This window comes from Otolemur garnettii, unplaced genomic scaffold (assembly GCF_000181295.1).
Source record: "Otolemur garnettii isolate 467f Iridium unplaced genomic scaffold, OtoGar3 scaffold00119, whole genome shotgun sequence".
In the NCBI taxonomy this organism is placed as follows: domain Eukaryota; kingdom Metazoa; phylum Chordata; class Mammalia; order Primates; family Galagidae; genus Otolemur; species Otolemur garnettii.
The window spans coordinates 1,083,399-1,089,845 of NW_003852514.1; the positions used below are offsets into that span (position 1 = coordinate 1,083,399).

At 43.8% G+C, this 6,447-nt stretch overlaps 1 pseudogene; it reads right to left on the reverse strand.

The window, feature by feature from the left end:
• Nucleotides 1-1,433: 1,433 nt before the first annotated feature.
• On the reverse strand, nucleotides 1,434-3,972 carry LOC100963129 (annotated as a pseudogene).
• Nucleotides 3,973-6,447: the final 2,475 nt, after the last annotated feature.

The window sequence follows — 6,447 nt, forward strand, 5'->3', positions numbered from 1 at the left end:
TTCTACTCATCAGCAACTCAGGCCGTTCAGTTCTCTACTCAGCTACAGCGGACAACCTGTCCACCTCCTGTTCCCCCATCTACAGCTCTCACTTCCTCGGGGACCCAGCCCACAGGTTTGAGAAGGCTTCTCTGACCTGCCCTCCTCGTGCGGGTCACTCCTTTCCTGCCTTCTTTCTTCATTCCATACAGAGGGTGGACTCTCCCTTCCCCAACCACAAGTTCTTCAAGGACCAAAATCCTACTTCACTTCTCCTGTCACTCCAGGTGCCTATTAAATTGATACACTAATAATAATTTTATTCATATTCCCTTTGAAGGTACTGACCCCAGAGGATGTGACCTCCAAACCACACTAATCTATTAGGGTTGCCCGTGACTCAGGGACTCACTAAGACTGCTTAATGCATTATTCAGCCAGTTTATTGATTCTGTTTTCCATCTGTAATAAAGGTACTGCCCTCTTCCCAAACAATATCTCAGTAAGTATAAGATAATTCAGCTTCACTTAGAATCTGCCATGAGTTTCTATGAGCTGATTAAGCCCTTACTTTTTATGAGTTCAGTGATCCTGGATGCATCAATATTTTTGTCTTTAAATGAGCCTTTTTTCTGTAAACCAACTTAGTGATTTTTATTGATGGGCAATGACTTTATATTCATAGGTATCACTACACTGTGTACAGTTAGGGACGCAGCATCGTAGAAAAGCAGGCAGCAGAGTTAGCGGAGAGGTACCAATCTTCACCATGGTGCCCACTTCTCCTGTGTACACAGAAGCATGAATGCAATTTGAAATCTTTTAATGGCAATAAAGTTACAATCACCCATCTATGTAGACTAACATTGTAACTCCAAATATGTGCTCTGCAATGTATATGAAGCAATTTCTCATTGCACAATTATCAAAATGTATTCTTCCTATTAGGAACGAGCAACTTATTTTTGTGTTTATTTTTCTGTGAAGTAAGAACTATTTCCTCTTTGATAACTTAACTGGCTCTTGTTTATCAAAAACTAAAGGGTGGGGAGGAAAGTGTGAGGGATTAAAAAATTTCTTTTTTAAGGAAAGATAAAATTCATTTTCACAAATTTACAAGTGTTGCGGGTGCAGGATTTATTCTACTAAGCAATCAGGCTGGGAATCAAATGCCCGTTCCACTATCTTGTCTCAGGAATCAGCATTATTTCAGAAATATGGGGGTTTGTGTATATTCTAAAATCAAGCCAACAGTCTGTTTCAACCAGATGACTTGGAAGTTAGAAGTCCACATAATTAGGTTGTGCACAAAGCCCAAGGCAAATCCTTTTCATTCTAGCCCGTTTTTGCAAAAGGGAGAGCTTCTCTCTACTGAGCCACTAAAGAGAGACAGGAAGTCAGTGAGAGATGGAGTTCTACAGAGCGGGCACCGGGCACACACAGGGCACAGGAGCTCACAGCAGGTCCCCGCGGCGGTAATACAGGAGGTAGGCTGTGTGTTCAGCAGCTGGTTTTACCACCTGGTACTGGTTAATCACCTTGACCGTCTGGTCATCAAGGCACCGCAGCAAGCCATTCAGACCAATCCAGAAGACGTCCATAGTGTAGTGACCCGCTGTGGGACTGCCACTGTGATGACAGACCACTGCAAACAGCCAATACGTTCTGTAGCATTTAAAATTCTTATTTTTAACCCCTGGAGAAAGTTCTTTACTAATCTCCAAGTCCACAGGATGGTGGATATTTTTTGATAAGCTTCTGACATTCACCAGTCTTCTCATAAACAAACCGTTTCAGGTGTAGCACGAGAACAGGAGGAAGTTTTTCCAGACTCACTCTTTGGCTTATTTCAACCTCTTGCTTGGGTTCTGTGGTATAACCTTGGACAGACTCTCTTGCCACCAACCTTTCCAATGCGCCCTGGACTACATGTGTCTGGTCAGACTGGATATCCAGCTGCAACGTGAAAAATGGTTGCAAAGTGGCACATTCTTTTGACCTCTGCTGGTAAACCACAGACCTGATGTGTCCACCAGAAATGCGGTGATGGGCGTCTGAACGGAAGCTGCCTGGCGGGTGACTGAAGTCTTGCTCCTGGGGCCCGCTTGCTCCCACTCATCCTCACTTCTGTCCACTGCTCCTCCTGCTCGTATTCATCAAGTGAGTGGCTCTTGGGCCTGTTGGAAATCATAAGATTTTCGTTATATGGTGAGAGAAGGATTTTTAGGTTCCACATTTCCTCATGAAGTACGTTTAGAATGAAACCTAAATACTCCTCAGCATCTTCTTCACAGCCCTTCTCAGACAGGCTCGACTTGTTCATGGTCAGGAGTCTGTAGATATATGTAGGTACAAAGGCAAGTCCAAGGCGAATGTCCCTCACAACTTTACCCCCAAGAGCTTGTCGGGATTTTGGAGCTACTGGCATATTAGTAAACTCATTCATTAGCCAAACAGAGCTATCATGGATGTTGCCATACAAGGCCTTTGCCCTTTTGAATACAGAGGAATGAACTTCATCAGGTGGTACATTGGAGGGTATGCAACCAATGCCTGCAGTGTGGTGTTAATGTAGCACCAGTTTCCTCTATTGATCAGCTCATGGGGTTGCAATGACACTGGCTTATGTATTAAGGTTACATCCTCCAGTAACTCTGCAACCTTTATGGCTATGGAATCCTCTGAAACTGGACCAAGCCCTATTTTAACTTCAACCTGCTTTTCAGAGGCCAGGGGAGACATGGTAGGAGGGGAATACTTTGTTCCACATAAGCCACAAGTGAAGAGGAAGAAGGCTTAGAATCATGAAAGAGACTGGTCCAGCACTTGGGCTGGTGGACAGGAAGGGCTCCTGACACAGAGACTGCCGTCAGCAGGAGGTGAAGCATGCTCGGGTTTAGCTGGGTCCAAATCTATGCTCTCCATAGTGTGCAACTCCACCCCATTGGCAGCTGTGCCCTCACCCGAGGATTCAAGTATTTGTCCATTAGCAACTCCAGGGTCTTCAGTAGTATTGGTACCAACATAGGGCTGAGCCCCAGCTGTCCTTAACAGGTTGTCTCTGCCAGCCTCTCCAGGGAAGCAGGACTGATCAAAATCAGTTCCATGGACCCCCTCTGGCTACTCTGCAGTCCTGGTGTCATCACTGAGTGCTCCGGGCCTTTCCAGAGGCCCACTCAGCCCCACTGTCACTGACAGAGTCCGTGGAGTTCTGAGGGCTGTCACAAGTCCCGGGTGTAACTGACAGAGGCAGGTCACCCACAAACCCTGCATCCTCTATGCTGATGCTGTTCGCAGCTGCTGAATTAGCATGGCCATTGACAGGGCCTCTGTGGAAATACTATCTTCACCACCATCTTTTGGATAACTAGAATATACAGGGAGCTGTTTTTTCTTCTTTTTAGGCTCCCTTTGTCCAAGACCACCTGAGAGACCATTGTTTTCTAGAACTTCTACCTCCACACTGCAACTGCTATCCTCAGCAAGGGCAGAGCCTGGGGACTGGCAGTCAGTGGAGCTGTAGCTTGCTTCCTTATCTATGCCATCGGGGCTCGGTTTGGAAGTTGTACAACCAGGAATAAACTCAGGGGCCTGAGGGTTCAATGTGCTTGAAATACTGTAGCTGGGGCTTCTCGGCAAAGAGTCATTGGGTTCAATTACTTCATTAACACCAAATTCAATTCTCTGATATTCTTGTCTTTGATCACTATTTCTGTCTTTACTTTCAAAAGAATCACCAGAGAAAAATGACATTACACCCAGGAGTTGACTATCCATTTTGCTGCCAGGCATCACCTATTCCATGGTGCTCGGAGGCTGCCAGTGCTGCCGGGGGTCAGGTAGTGGATCTGCAGCCCAAATGCTGCACAGACCTGTTCCACTGTACGGGGGAATCTCAACTGAAGAGCAAGGAGTCACGGAGACCTGATTGAATTCATCAGGGCTAAAACCTCCAAAAATACACTGCGGATTGTGGAGGGCCATCGCGGCCCGTTTCAATGAGACTCGGGGCTTCCCAGCTCCTCACACCGCTTCCCCCCTAAATGAGCCTTTTAATAACATTACTCTGGATTTGGGCATCACTCCTTATTAAGCAATCCTACCCCTATGTGTTATTTCAGCTAACCTATGCTGCAGTATCAAACAAACCCACAAACCCAGGTTTCTTGGTGCATAAAATTTTATGTTTTACTCACACAAAATCCAACTTGAACTTTGGAGAGAAAGTTGTCCTTTATCCAGTCACTAGGGCAAGTGAGCCGATGAGAGAGGCTCAAATGTCTCCACGTAAAAGTGACTGCTGTCTCTTCCACCCATAGTCCATTGGTCAGAACTGGTCATGTGGTCCCAACACACTTGCGAGGGGAGAAATGCACAGGAGCACACAGACATTCAGGAAGCATTTATTGTTGGTCTCTGATGCACCCTTTCTTAAGGCCCAATTCAAATGTCTTTTTCTCCAAGAGTCCTTCCCCAAATAGGTGTGGTCTCATCTCTGCTCTAAATTCTCACCACCCCATTGTCCCATGTCCATGTCTTCCACAGTTTATAATCTATGCCATAGATGAAATGTGCTTGTTTATTTAATTTCAAATTATTATGAGGATATAAATTTTTAGATTACATTGTGCTCACTTCCAGGGTGAAGTTCCAGTTGTAAAAGAGCCCCTTACCCAGGGGGCCTGTTATACACCCTCGCAATGTGCACATTAGCTGAGATCCTGCCACATTCCCTCCATCCTTCTGCCAATCATCCTTCCCCCTCCCACCTCTCCCTGCCCCCATAATAGACTATATTTGTGTTTCATTGTTCATATGAGCATGTAATTGTTTATAAATTGGTTTCATATTAGTACTGAGTATATTGGATATTTATTTGTCCATTCTTGTGATACTTTACTAAGAAAAATGTGTTCCAACTCCATCCAGGTAAATGTAAAAGATGTAAAGTCTCCATCTTTTTGATGTCTGAATAGTATTCCATGGTATATATATATACCACAATTTGTTGATCCATTCATGGGTTGATGGGCATTCGGGTTGCATGCCTGACTTCGCAATTATGAATTGAGCTGCAATAAACATTCTGGTGCAATGTGGTAAACCTCTTTGTGATAAAATAATTTCTGTTCTTCTGGGTGGAATATGCTTGTTTTATCCACACTTTCCTAACCCTAAACTCCTTGAAGTAGGAGATTATGTCATAGTCCATTCTTTAGCCCCGCCCCCCACTTTAAAATTTCATAGATCTCAAGAATATTCGCTGAGTTCACAAAAATCAAATAGGGACCAAGGAATGTAAGAATCTAAATGTGCTGTTGAGAAAACGTGGAAAAGGAAAGCAACAAAGTTTATTAAAATTCAGAAGCAAGCTCTTTGGAAAATGCTTCCCGGTTTTCTCATGTTTGGTGGACATAGCAAGATGGCATCGTTTGAAAACCCTGGCCGTGACTGAACGATATATTACAGATTTGTTTAATATTGGCAGTTTTTGAAAAATGTTAAAAAAAAAAAAAAAAAGAAAAATATTCCTTTAAGCAGAGTCTCAGCAAGGCAAAGTTTTTCCTTCCAGTGCTGCCTTAAAAGTTAGAAGGCAGCTTTCTGCCCATTCCAAATCACCAGAAGTAAAGTATCCAGCCATAAATGCCCCCAGTGACCAACGGGGTTAGCTGGGGTGGGTTTTTTTCCCTCTACTTCGCAGAAAGAAAAGACAGTAAAAGTTCCTTCAGCGAGCTGCCAAGGTGCTCCCAGGCCATTGTGCAGAATCATTGTCAGGTTAAATTAGGGAGTACAGACTCCATGAGTGTAAAAAAATCAATACTTGATGGAAGATTGCTCCCCGGAAAATCTGTTTTGATTCCAGGATTAATTCGCGACCAAAGTCTTCTGCAAAATGACATGCCATTAGTCAGAAAATGAACACATTCTATCCTCGAAATTGGATGGAAATATGTCAGCTGATTGACCCATTCTTTCTCCTCACTCTCTGGACAGAGAGAGTGGGTGTGGTAGCTATGTGAATTAGTGCCCCAAACCTGGTCCATTTTCAAAACAGGATTAAAAAAATATTTCTTTAAAGTCCAGTGTGAATTGGGAGTAGTCTCCAGGCCATTGTTGCAGAGTTATTGCAAATGTGTTTCGTCAAGGCAAATGCATTTGTCTGGAAGGCCCCACTCTCCTGAGTTTTCTAAGCCTCAGAATAAACCCTACAAAAAAATCTTAAAATAAAACAAAGATCTCCCCCTCTTCAAAGCAGTGACCTGCAATATTAATGACAATGTAATTTCTTTGTCATAAGTAACACTCCTCATACTCCTGTCTGTTAGGCTTCTTCAAGTAAAAACTTTGTAAAAGGCAAGTGCCAGCTCTTCAGTTGTGGTTCTTCAGGGCACTATCTGACTTGTGCGGTTAGATCCGCAGCAGGAACAAATTTCATTCCATAGACTTTAATACAAGTGCAAGTCCCTG